Genomic DNA, 14,741 nt, shown 5'->3' with positions numbered 1-14,741 from the left:
ACTGCGGCTAGGGGAGCCATTTTGGACTTCACTCGTTGTCTCATCGACGGACCTTCCCCGTCCTCAGCACGGGAAGACTCACCCATTGAGCGGGTGGTAGGAGCCGGAGTCCCAGTTTGGGAACAGTTTCCATGCATACGGCTCCGGTCGTAGGTTCAACTTGAGCAACCCTCGCTATAGTTCGGGCAACAGACCTTGGTGCAGGCCGAGCGGAAGACGTCGGCACGGAATGCAAGCGGAGGATCCCTCGCCCTTCGCACTCTCCCTAATAACGGTAATGGTCATATAAGCAACGCGGTCAAATTGCAAGGCGAAAAATAGAAAAGCTACGGTAAGTCAGCTTACCAGTAAGGGGCTTATATATGTATGTCTCGTAAAAAGATGCCCATTCGCGAACTCCCACCATATGAGGAAGAATGGCGGTCGACCATCACTCCGACAGGAGATACAAAAACTTATGTGCGAAGTTCCACCTCTCAGGGAACCCTGCAGAGTCCGTCACAAGGTGTTCGGTCCGCATATAAAAATAGTTCTCGTAGAAACGACGATTGGCTATGTCATCCATCTTCACTACCAGACTCTTCATTCCTCGATAGCCCATGTGTATCATAGTGCCTCGAATAAGTTGAGGGGAAAAAATATTGAGCATATGCCCCAGAGTGATCTCCCGACCGGCAAGCTCCGCGAACTTGAGCAGCATAAGGAACAGTTTGTATAAGTACAACGAAAGTTGAGTCGGGCATACCTCGTAGAAAAGGCAGAAGTCTACCACCAAGGAAGAGAGAGGAAGCATATACCCGACAATAGAAGGATAAGCATAGAACACACAATATCCTGGGCGGTCAAAATGTATAATATCATCTCCTACTGCCGGCAACATCTCAACATGGTGTGGAATCCCCCATTTGGTCTTAAGCTCTGCAATCGCCGCTTCATCCACAATAGAGGAAACAGGCTCCGGTTCCTCTTCGGCAGGGCTGTTAAAATTAGTCCATGGCTTCCCCGGACGGGGCAATATTTCGGCCATTTTTGGAACCCCCTCATCCTCCACCACCTCCACTCCTCCGGGAGTAAGAGCATCATTTTTTGACGCCGAAACTTCGGCAAGACTGCCAACGCGGGAAGAAGTACCAGCCATTTATCTCAATTGAACAGAGTGAATAAGCAAAGGGAAGTAAGAGGGAAGACGGTGATGTCAATTTCCGACTAACATGAGAGTGAATTAAAAATCTGAAGTATCAGAAAAGGTAAAGACTCACAAAGCTCCTTTGATAGATCGAAAAGGTGTGCCAATTGAATGGTGTTTTCCGCTACTTATAGGAACATAAATGCACCGAGCGGGAAACCCGAGAGTCGTCAATCAAAACTAATAGGGCATGAGAAATGGTTCAATCCATAGGGAACGTGTGTCATAGTGACAATGATTACAAACGAAGTTTCGAATCAGCACAACGGTTCAACTCCGAACGGATGTGACGATCCAAATGTATCATTGAAGCGTTACGCCATCACCCCGACCTAAAAATCTCGCTCAAGGTGTAAACATTCAGATTTCTCCTAACTCTCGAATCAATAGAATTCGCCCGTCGAGCCCACTAAGATACGACCTCGACAGACGAAGGGACTAACTGTATAGGTCAAAATCTGGCCATAGTGGTCGACCAAGTGATCACGCCCAACTATGCCTTATAAAAGGACAATGCGGATGTTGCAAATATAACCTGAGTATTTATGCCCAGAGTCAAATCCACAGAGAATTAACCTATCAATTACTTTCGTTGGACTTACTAAATTCTTTAGAATCAACTTCCCTAAACGTTGTGAATAACAGTTGATGGTATATTTAATAACTAATATTGAAAGTCAATAAACAGTTGTAAACTAAATATGCTTAAGTTGTGAACAATAATGAGAAGGTTCTAAGGTAGTGATTTCCCCTATTGATGGAATCCCTTCTGTTTATGTTTCATACAGATTTACCAACACATCTCTATCAATCATGAACACTCTTTTTATCGTGAATCTCTCTTGAGTAATCACGATAATTTACTAGATGCACTCTCCCGAGATACGCTAGCTGACTTTGTTTATTACAGTTCACTTTAGATTGCACCCAAGACTTCGTTATCCCTAATCCCATCTTTAAACCCGCAGTTATAGATCCCTCTTATACTTTGGGAGTGGTGGTGTTCATCAATCACCTAAATATGCACTCTCTCCCAAGTTATGCACACTAATTAGGCACAACTAATTGAGGATCTTGTCAATTAACTACAACAAATACGTAGTTGAACAAATAGAGATTAAACTGGCAAACTATATTAACATAATCAAGAAGTTCATCCTTCAATAGGTTCCATCAAAACCCTAGACAAAGGATTTAGCTACTCATGATAATGGGTAAATAAACTTTGAAAATACGCATGATCAAAATTGCCAGAAAAATAAAGAGAAGAAGAAAATATGATGTTTTGGGTGATTTCTCACACTTGTTTTTCTTATCAAAGTACTCTCTAAAACATTACATGCCTCCTTTGGGCCTATTCTATTGTTTAATATAGGGCTTTAGGCTAAAAATCCCGTGTTTTTGCACTTCAGTTCCTCAATTTTCCGCTTCCTATCGCGGTCCTACCACGGTTACACCATGACCGCGGCCAACTAGCCTCTCAGAATCCGCAACAGCCTTCTGCCACGGTCCAACCGCGGCAGTCCATCTCCAGTTCTAGTTTTGCTACCTTCGCGTGGTGCACTTAGCGGATATTGTACGATTGGCCTTTTTTCTCCGTAATTGATCCCAAAAGTACTCCATAGACTTCTTTTATTGTATATAGCCTGCAACGCATGAAAAGCACTAATCAGAGCATTTTGTTATCATTTTTTACCATAAAAACTATACAAGAAGGTGGTTCTTTAGGACCTAATTATAGTCCAATTCACCTATTATCAACACCCCACACTTAAATCTTTGCTCGTCCTCGAGCAAGTTGAACCACACTTCTAGGCCTAATCTTTCGATGCATTACCCAGTTTATGTCACACCCGCCATTATGAAAGAACAATCTAAGTAGTGTAACAGCCACACCTCAGATGAAGACTCTAATGCCATGTCACACTCGTGCTTCTAGTTACTCTAAACAGATGTGAAAACTTGCTTTTTCTTCTTGAGTCACATGCCCTCACATCACATTTCTGAGAGAACTTCCACACACATAAAATCAAGCAACAAGGAACTATCGATAGAACGAATCCACTCACTCTCAGCAAAGAACATTCACATGCCACACAGATACACCATAAGTTTGCCCTTAGTGTAATACTCTACTAATCGAGTTGTTCAATCCAAGATCAAGAGGTCTTTATTTTGTTATAATGTAGGCTAAGATACGGGTAGGATATATTTGGATATAGTGACTAACTTCCCTAAGCACTTTTAATACAATCGTTCCCTTTATTCCAACTTTCATGTTCAACCCAATCATTCTTCCACACTTGTTTCATAGGCTACCCCCACTTTTCTTTAGGTGCAACTGACCTTTTTTTTTAACAGCCATTGCACCATTCAAGTATTTTCCTGATTTTCCTTTTCTCACTCCATTACTACCCCACACTTTGACTTTTATATGCTCTTTAACGATTCAAGTGCTTCTAGGAGGTACAGGTTCAAACAGTCAAACTATTCAAACACAAGGATGTAGGTTATTGTAAGGTTATCAAAGAACATGCTTCAGGCTCGAAGGAGTTAACTATGGTAATATGTACATGTGGGTTCATAATTATACATGCTACACAAGGAACTGCCTCAATCATCTCTAAGGCCAAACAACTTCTATTTCGCTTTGCAAACACACATGGCAAGTTCTAGGTATCACATGCAAGCACAAAATACAAGTATTATCTCACACACACTTGGCATGTAACTCATTCCGAATTAGTTTGTCAACACACTCACATGAGCGTTCAAGAAAGACAAGGTGTGCAGAATTAAGGCATAAAATTACGAGTCTACAAACGAGCCTAGACGTCGCACCCTCAAGTTCGTTTTAGTTATTTGCAGGTGTGTACATTAGGGGTTGCATTCTTGCCTTCACCCATCTTGGTCCAATAGAGTCCTAAGAGTCCTAAAAATATTAAAGAAAAATCTACCTAACCCGGTCCAAGAAAAGCCCTTGGAAAAGAACCGTGGTCAAAAGAAAAACCAAGAAGGAATTACTACACTACCTAAAAAGAAAAATAAAATAAAAAAATCTAAATGGACTACTTTCCTCAAGAGTGATGTCCAAGTAGTCCGTCCTCAGGAAGAGTCTCCTACATTTATTTATTTTACAACCAATGTATATGTACACTAACAATACACCACTAAAGCAAGTCTCCCACCCTACACAAAAAGAATATGACATGTCCCCATGTCATAACACAAATAAAGTGCAGAAGGGTAAGAAGACTTCCCTGAGCATCACTCGGAGTCGGAAACGGTGTTGGGATCCACATGACAAGCCCTCCCCAAAGCACGGAACCAAGCTATCATCCGACTCTCAGACCTGGCCTGCCGCTGAGACATGTCATCCATACGCACAAATTTGTTTAGGCCTCCAAACATTCTAAAAATTGCCCCCAAGTTAAGCACAATGAAAACCCGGCCATTTAAACATCAATCATGGCCAAAAGAAGCAAATAATGGAGAAAAGGAAAGAAAAGAAAGAAAAAAAAGAAAAAATTTACACTAAAACACTACCTAGGGTTTAATTGAAACTAATTTAGACTACTCATTACACTAAGTTATGTAAAAGAAAGAGAAAAGAATAGAGAAGCTTACCTTGAGGATGAATGGAAGGGATAGGTTGTGGAGAGAGAGAGATGGAGAAGAAAGGAAGGGCAACAATGGGGGTTTGAGGGATAGGAGATGGTGTGAAAGAGAGAAGAGAAGAAAGAAAGGGATGGGGGAATAGTGGGGGGTTAGGTTTATTAAAAAGGGGGGAAAAAGGAAAAAAAATCTGCAACTTACCTGGCCCGCGTTGGTCTGCCGTGGTCCTACCACGGTTACGCTGGGACCGCGGTAGACCTCTTTCATAGGGGGTATTTGACCGCAGTCCTACCGCGGTTACGCTGGGACCGTGGTAGACTTCTTTCAGAGGAGGTCCTTGACCGTGGTCTGACTGAGGTTATGCTAGGACCGCGGTCTGGGCGTGTTCCTGCTACTTTTTTTTTCATGAAGTTATGCATTACACTTACAACACATTCGTGGGTTGCCCCCCACGCAGTACCTGATTTAGCGTCGCGGCTGTAAGCACGTGATTTTTACCCTATATGAGAATTACTCCCAAAAAATTCAAAATCAAATGATTTTCCTTAGTGTGCAATTTTGTGAAATTTTGTGATATTTTTGGATAATTATTTGTATTTGTCCGTGTTTGTTTATTTGTTAAATTAATAAAAAATACAAAAAATATGCCACATTTTGCATGTAGGATTTAATTCTACAATTGTTAGTAATTAAATTTGTTTTACAAAAATTAAAAAATTACAAAAATAGGCATCTTTTGCATTTTTAGCATTTAATGTCCAAATGAACAATTTTATGCTTAATTATTACTTAATTGTGTGTTAATTTGCGTTTCTATAACTTAATTTAGTTCTTAAATTTAAGTATTTTTAGAATTTAGTTTTAGAAAAATAAAAAAAGAAAAGAGAACAAAAATACAAAGAAAAATCGGATTGGGCCACTTCTTCAATTTTCAAACCATAGGCCCAAATAATTGCCCAATCTTCCCCGCGGCCCGGTCCACTTCAAACCGGGTCGACTCGGCCTGCCCCATTAACAAAAAACATCCGTCCAAAGTCCAAACACCCCTATCTTGCAAAAAACAAAACCCAAAAACCCTAAAGACCTAAAACCATCCCCCCCCACTGTGGCTTCTTCTCCTCAAAACTCCAAAGCACAACCATGGCTGCCCTCGACCCCACTCCCTCTCATCCAAACGCCACCAACAAACAGTTCGTCATATCCAAACGACCCCAAGAACCATAGCTGCTGTTGTCCACGCAGTTGTCTCTGCGTCGTCACTTCATCTTCTTCGTCCTTCGTCAAGCTCGAGCTTGAGCTCGACATCCATGGCTGCCCAGTTCCACCAAGCAGTCCGCCATTGCCCTCGTCGACCACTCACTTCCATGGCAGCTGATTCCACGTCGTCTTCTGCTTTCTGCTTCATCTTCTCCGTCCAAACAACCGAACGCACCCCAGCTGCTTCTGTTTCGCGTCAACTGCTGCTACTGTCTGCTCCTCCGTCGTCACTGTAGCGGCTGCTGCGTCCAGCCATAGATCGCCGTCGCATCTGCCTTACCTTCATCGCATTGCTGCCCACGAGCAGCTTATTTTGTTTCAGTTATGCTACTGCCACCATTTCATTTGGTCGAGTTTTAGTCGAGGTCGTCAAGCGTCGTCTTGAGTTCGTCAAGTTTACAAGGAAGGTGAGTTCGTCGTTGAGTTAGTCATTGAGTCCGGACAGATTTATTCCCATTCGAGGTTTGTCGAAACAGTCCGTACATATTCGTGTCGATCCGGTTGGTAGATTTTGAGTTTTATTTTGTCCGTATTTTGTTTTGATATTCTCGAATCTAAAATCGGCAAATGTTTGTTTTGTTCATCGTTTGAATTAATTTTTTAGTTTGTTCATGTGCTTTGTTAAATTAATTTTCAGATTTCAAATGAAAGTTTAATTAGTTGTTTTTCATGTTTATTTCATGTTTGTATTATTGTTTAGGTAAATATTTGTTAGTTTAATGTTTGTTAGATTCAAATTAAAATTTAATTAATTATTTCTTCAATTTGTTTCATGTGTTGTTATGTATTTTCCAGAAATTATTAATGTTGTTTGAATCATTTAATCCGTCATGTTTGTTGTTTTAAAATAGATTTTAATGCATGATTATTCATTGTTTGAAGTTCGTCCAGTAATTTAATATGAGTTTGTTTGTTTTGATTTGTTGATTTAGTTTGAATCATGTATTTTGTTGTTTGTATTGTTGTATCCTTGCTCATCCATTTTTGGTCTAAATTAACCAGGATTGGTTCCCAATATGGTTAATTCATTCCATTAATTTTGAGTTGTGTTGTTCATCGTGTTCATATGAGTTGTTGTTGAAGATTGTTGAGATATTGGTCATCTTGGCTATATTTTGGTTAAGTTATGATTAATTGATTGTTTAGAACTGATGGGGGTAGTTTGGTAGATTGCATTACATTCAGGGGTATTTTGGTAAATTGCAATAAGGTCGGAGGGGTAGTTTGGTAATTGAACATTATTTTTATTCTTTATGTTAAGCATGGGGACAAAATATAATGGGGTGGTGTTTGATATAATTGTTTAATATAATGGGGGACAAAACATAAAGTAGTGGAGGGGAATATTGCATTTGTTTATGTTAGGCATGGGGGACAAATTGTAATGGGTTGGGGTGGTTGTATTTATTTAATGTAGGCATGGGGGACAAGGTTTAAAATAAATAAAACATTAAGTAGTGGGGACAAAGCATGCCATTGGGGGAATAATTTGGGGTTGGGGATTCAAGACTTATCTTGCTATATATATAGGGTCATTTGACATATTTTGAGGACGGAGGTTGAACATTATTGATGGACTTGGAGATTATTAGGAGGATTATTTTCTAGAGAGATTCTTGGGGAGAATATTTTGAGAGTAATACATTCTGAAAATCTGAAGAAGTGTGGTAAAGTTTTTGAAAAGAGAAAGACAATTTGAACTTTCACTTGAATAATTTCCGTTTGCTTTTCTCGAGTGTTATTCAAAATCAGTAAACTACTGCATCTTGTATCCGTCTCTCTTCTGCTTTGACTACGATTGCACTTTGGTATTGCTGAAGTTTTCAATCTGTTATTGGGTTATTCTACTGGTTGTCACTGGTTTGCGGTGTTGTTGAACCTGCTGTTGCTGTGTTATTATTGCTGCTGATTTCTCCTTCTTTTGTTCTTGTACTGCCATTTCCAGGTACACATTTGTACACTTTCGGCTTGAAGCGAAATGAAATATTAATCAGGCTTTGTTCCTGTTGAATTCCTCCTGTTTGGATTTGTGTTTGAATACAATTTTCCTTTCTTTGTATAAAAATGTAGTCGATTGAGTAATGAGTAATGAGGCTGCATATGTTAGCTTCTTCATCTAATAATTTTAGTTTAAATTAATCGGAGAATAGTTAATCTGTTTTGATATTATTGTGCGTCAATCTAATGTTCCAGTGTTATTAAATAGTAGAATATAGAACTAAAGCAATCTCTCTTTGTACAAACTCCGTTGCAATTTTCCATTTGTATCAACCGTAAACTAATAACTAATAAGTTACGTATTTTTCAACATGTAATTAATTGAGGGATTTTCTTTTATTTTAGAGACGAACTTAATAGAAAAAATGTAGTCACTATAGGTTTATCCTTTTAAATAAAACGAGATGAGCCTCGCCAAATGAAACACACAGATTGCGGGGCCCTCACAAAAATATATGTGTTAATTACTTAGAATTCGGGAGAGCCGATTAGCGAATTTTACGGCCTTCCTAGAATAATAACACGATAGTCTCTTTAGGCGCGTGTTTAATAATTTACTTTCTTAAACATGGGTGTGCATTTCATGCGACCCAAATCCAAATCCCAAAACATCAAATAAAATATGTTCCGGATTGTGGGTGCATTTCATGTGACGCAGTCCAAAGACATGTTTTAAGCGATGTTCACATTCTTTTAAAATAATAATAATAAAGTGGTAAAAAGTTAAAATTGGCACATCGGTTCATAATTGTATAAAAATCAGATAAATAAGCCGAATATGATAGTTGAGCGACCGTGCTAGAACCACGGAACTCGAAAATGCCTAACACCTTCTCCCGGGTTAACAGAATTCCTTATCCGGATTTCTGGTACGCAGACTGTAATATGGAGTCATTTGCCGATTTTAGATTCGAGAATATCAAAACAAAATACGGACAAAATAAAACTCAAAATCTACCAACCAGATCGACACGAATATGTACGGACTGTTTCGACAAACCTCGAATGGGAATAAATCTGTCCGGACTCAACGACTAACTCAACGACGAACTCACCTTCCTTGTAAACTTGATGAACTCAAGACGACGCTTGACGACCTCGACTAAAACTCGACCAAACGAAATGGTGGCAGCAGCATAACTGAAACAAAATAAGTTGCTCGTGGGCAGCAATGCGATGAAGGTAAGGCAGATGCGACGGTGATCTATGGCTGGACGCAACAGCCGTTACAGTGACGACGGAGGAGCAGACAGTAGCAGCAGTTGACGCGAAACAGAAGCAGCTGGGGTGCGTTCGGTTGTTTGGACGGAGAAGATAAAGCAGAAAGTAGAAGTCGACGCGGAATCAGCTGCCATGGAAGCGAGTGGTCGACGAGGGAAATGGCGGACTGCTTGGTGGAACTGGGCAGCCATGGATGTCGAGCTCAAGCTCGAGCTTGACGAAGGACGAAGAAGATGAAGTGACGACGCAGAGACAGCTGCGTGGACAGCAGCAGCTATGGTTCTTGGGGTCGTTTGGACATGATGAACTGTTTGTTGGTGGCGTTTGGACGAGAGGGAGTGGGGTCGAGGGCAGCCATGGTTGTGCTTTGGAGTTTTGAGGAGAAGAAGCCACAGTGGGGGGGGATGGTTTTAGGTCTTTTAGGGTTTTTGGGTTTTGTTTTTTGCAAGATAGGGGTGTTTGGACTTTGGACGGATGTTTTTTGTTAATGGGGCAGACCGAGTCGACCCGGTTTGAAGTGGACCGGTTCGTGGGGAAGATTGGGCAATTACTTGGGCCTATGGTTTGAAAATTGAAGAAGTGGCCCAATCCGATTTTTCTTTGTATTTTTGTTCTCTTTTCTTCTTTTATTTTTCTAAAACTAAATTCTAAAAATACTTATTATTAAGAACTAAATTAAGTTATAGAAATGCAAATTAACTCCCAATAACAATTAACGCACAATTAAGTAATAATTAAGCATAAAATTGTTCATTTGGACATTAAATGATAAAAATGCAAAAGATGCCTATTTTTGTAATTTTTTAATTTTTGTAAAACAAATTTAATTACTAACAATTGTAGAATTAAATCCTACATGCAAAATGCGGCATATTTTTTGTATTTTTTATTAATTTAACAAATAAACAAATACGGACAAATACAAATAATTATCCAAAAATATCACAAAATCTCACAAAATTGCACACCAAGGAAAATCATTTAATTTTGAATTTTTTGGGAGTAATTCTCATATAGGGTAAAAATCACGTGCTTACAGCTGCCCCTCTTTGCCCGAAGACACGAAGGGTTTTCGCGCAAAGATAAAGCGAGCGATTTTTGCCCATCCGAGTACTCCGTGTGAAGCATTTTTTTTGAAAAAGATTTAACCGAACCTTTGCTTCAAAGGTTTCCTACATATCCCTGGCTAAAGGGGAATCAGATTAATGTAGTTCGGGAAGTTTTGGTAGCTGGGACTACCGTGGGACTGCAATGTTACTGCTGCTACATGCTGTTATCACTGCTTACCGATCTCCTTGTTACACCGTGCTTAAAAGAAAACAAGAAGCTAGGCTAGACTAAAATTTGTTCTTGTTGCCTTGCTTTCTTGTCGGCTTGTGTTTCCTCCGGTGCTTTTCTTCCGATGCTTTTCTTCCTTTTGACACATGGACTTGAGTTTATGCTGGGACCTCTTGTTGCAACCTTCTGCTTCCCGGTGCTGGGGATTTTATTGTTTACTGCTGGGGATTCCTGTTGTAACCTTCCGCCTTCTGGTGGGGTTACTGATTCCAAACTCTGTAATACAAGACTAAAAAGTTGCTTCAATGCAAAATTATGAAATGTATGCCCGCATTATACTGGTGGACGACCTAGAACTGAAATGGGTTACTGATTTCAAGATCTGCAGTATAAGACTCAAAAGTATTCCTCTTGTATTACAGGTGGGTGCCTGAATGCAAAACAAAAATGTATTCCCGCATTATACTGGTGGGCGACCTAGAACATGGAATGTATTCACGCATTATACTGGTGGGCGACCTAGAACATGAATGTATTCCCGTATTATACTTGTGGGCGACCTAGAACATGAAATGTATTCCCGCATTATACTGGTGGGCGACCTAGAACATGAAATGTATTCCCGCATTATACTGATGGGCGACCTAGAACATGAAATGTATTCCCACATTATACTGGTGGGCGACCTAGAACAGAAATGTATTCCCGCATTATACTGGTGGGCGACCTAGAACAGAAATGTATTCCCGCATTATACTGGTGGGCGACCTAGAACATGAAATGTATTCCCGCATTATACTGGTGGGCGACCTAGAACATGAAATGTATTCCCGCATTATACTGGTGGGCGACCTAGAACATGAAATATATTCCCGCATTATACTGGTGGGCGACCTAGAACAGAAATGTATTCCCTCATTATACTGGTGGGTGACCTAGAACATGAAATGTATTCCCGCATTATACTGGTGGGCGACCTAGAACATGAAATGTATTCCCGCATTATACTGGTGGGCGACCTAGAACAGAAATGTATTCCCGCATTATACTGGTGGGCGACCTAGAACAGAAATGTATTCCCGCATTATACTGGTGGGCGACCTAGAACATGAAATGTATTCCCGCATTATACTGGTGGGCGACCTAGAACATGAAATGTATTCCCGCATTATACTGGTGGGCGACCTAGAACATAAATGTATTCCCGCATTATACTGGTGGGCAACCTAGAATAGAAATGAAAAGACAGAAAAGTATTCCTATGGGTAAAAGTAAACTTAGGAGGAAATGCGTCTCCTATGGGTAAAACTAAACTTATGAGGAAATGCATCTCCTATGGGTAAAACTAAACTTAGGAGGAAATGCGTCTCCTATGGGTAAAAGTAAACTTAGGAGGAAATGCATCTCCTATGGGTAAAATGAACTTAGGAAGTGCTTCTCTTATCGGTAAAACTAAACTTAGGAGGAAATGCATCTCCTATGGGTAAAAGTAAACTTAGGAGGAAATGCATCTCCTATGGGTAAAATGAACTTAGGAAGTGCTTCTCCTATCGGTAAAACTAAACTTAGGAGGAAATGCATCTCCTATGGGTAAAACTAAACTTAGGAGGAAATGCGTCTCCTATGGGTAAAAGTAAACTTAGGAGGAAATGCATCTCCTATGGGTAAAATGAACTTAGGAAGTGCTTCTCCTATCGGTAAAACTAAACTTAGGAGGAAATGCATCTCCTATGGGTAAAACTAAACTTAGGAGGAAATGCGTCTCCTATGGGTAAAAGTAAACTTAGGAGGAAATGCATCTCCTATGGGTAAAATGAACTTAGGAAGTGCTTCTCCTATCGGTAAAACTAAACTTAGGAAGTGTGTCTCCTATTAATGAAATCTTTAACTTAGAAAGTGCGTCTCCTATGCGTGAAATCTTAATTCAGGAAATGCGTCTCCTCTAGGTAAAATAAACTTAGAAAATGCGTCTCCTATGGGTAAAACTTAGGAAGTGCGTCTCCTATTGGCAAAACTTAGGAAGTGCGTCTCCTATTGGCAAAACTAGACCTAGGAAGTGCGTCTCCTATTGGTAAAGGCGTGGAATGTATTCTCTTGTTATATAGGTGGGCGCCTAAAATATGAAATGGACAGAAAAAAAAGTATTCCTCTCGTTATTCAGGTGGGCGCCTGTCTTTAACAACAACTTTGAAAAATAAAATCCTATTTGAGGGCGGATGAACCCAAAATATCCTATTCGAGGGCGGATGAACCCAAAATATTCTATTCGAGGGCGGATGAACCCAAAATATCTTATTCGAGGGCGGACGAACCCAAAATATCCTATTCGAGGGCGGACGAACCCAAAATATCCTATTCGAGGGCGGACGAACCCAAAATATCCTATTCGAGGGCGGACGAACCCAAAATATCCTATTCGAGGGCGGACGAACCCAAAATATCCTATTCGAGGGCGGACGAACCCAAAATATCCTATTCGAGGGCGGACGAACCCAAAATATCCTATTCGAGGGCGGACGAACCCAAAATATCCTATTCGAGGGCGGACGAACCCAAAATATCCTATTCGAGGGCGGACGAACCCAAAATATCCTATTCGAGGGCAGACGAACCCAAAATATCCTATTCGAGGGCAGACGAACCCAAAATATCCTATTCGAGGGCGGATAAACCCAAAATATCCTATTCGAGGGCGGATGAACCCAAAATATCCTATTCGAGGGCGGATGAACCCAAAATATCCTATTCGAGGGCGGATGAACCCAAAATATCTTTAAAACTTGAAAATGTCTTACTTCGAAAACTTGCTTGGGATTATTTTGCTGGGGATGAATTTTCCTTTTCTTCCTTCCCCATTATGACCCTATTGAAACTTGGTCGAAAATCTGTCGAAGATGCTTCTACATCTTGATGATTCGCTGGGGATAACACTGATGAAGATAACTCTGCTGAGTAAATATGTTATCTTACTCCTTCTAGAACTACTTCCTTTTGAGTAGGATGTTTCATTCCTCTGCAACTGCTTCCCTTTTTTTTTTTAAAAAAAAAATTCTTTTTTATTCTTTTTTTTTGTTTTTTTGCATAGCTTCTTCCTTCGAAGACTACCTCCCTTGAGACTCATTTTGCCTTTCCCCGAAAGGAACCGCTGAGGATACCGATTTTCACCAAACTGGTGTTGGACTCCTCGAAACTGTTGGGGATAACACTGTTGGGGAATTATTTACTTACCTGTTGGGGGGTAAAATGTTATCAGCTGGGGATAACGCTGTCGATGATAACACTTCTGGGGGATTCTGATTCCTTCAGAACTAGTGCTTCACTCTTCGGAAGGCTGTTGGGAATGATGCTGGCCTCTTGCTTTTTCTGAGCTCAAGTTTCATCCCTTTGCTGGGGAACAACTTCCTCCATTGAAACTTATTATGTTGGGGGCAACACTAGTTCTAAGACCACTTCCCTTGAGACTGGCGTTATCTTTATTCTTCCCCGAATGTGTACCTGACTTCAAGAAAATTTTCTAAATGGAAGGAAAATTTTCTGCCCCAGTTTGATAATATCCCTTGTGGCATGTATTTCTGGCATCAATGCCATTTCCTTTACCTGTTTCAAATCAAACAAAATTTGTTAGTTTAAAACATGGTGGTTGGTTGTGATACTCCTACTGAGATGACTTTTCCTTTTCTCCTTCCTTGCTCTGCGCTCCACAACTTGTTGGGGATGATATTATTTGCGGGGGATAATCCCTTTCTGATGGGGATATCCCTCTTCTTTTGTGGCATAGCTCACTGCTCTCCTTGCTTTGTTCACGAGCCTTGGCCTTGAGGTTTATAACCTTTGATTTCGACAAGGGTATCCTCTTGACACTCGTCAATCCTTTTGTCAATTCCCTTTGCTGGGGATATCCTTTTTTGACACTGGCCTCGCGCTTGGTCCTTGATGACTATACCACTTGGACGTACTAGTCAGATCTCATCTTGCATGATTGGAAAGTTGATGGCCTATTTTGAAGTCAGATCTCTATTGGAGATTTTTCTATGAAAGGAAAAAGATAAAAGGGAACAGAATAAAAAGACAAAAGGAAAAATGACTCTTTAACAAAAGAAAATATAAATAAAAACTTATCAAATGCAGATACCGACTCTAATGGTCATGACATGCATATGTTGTCTATCCTCCGCCGTCAATCACC

Source organism: Nicotiana sylvestris, chromosome 1 (genome assembly GCF_000393655.2).
Source record: "Nicotiana sylvestris chromosome 1, ASM39365v2, whole genome shotgun sequence".
NCBI classification, from domain to species: Eukaryota; Viridiplantae; Streptophyta; class Magnoliopsida; order Solanales; family Solanaceae; genus Nicotiana; species Nicotiana sylvestris.
This window is presented reverse-complemented; position numbering follows the sequence as displayed.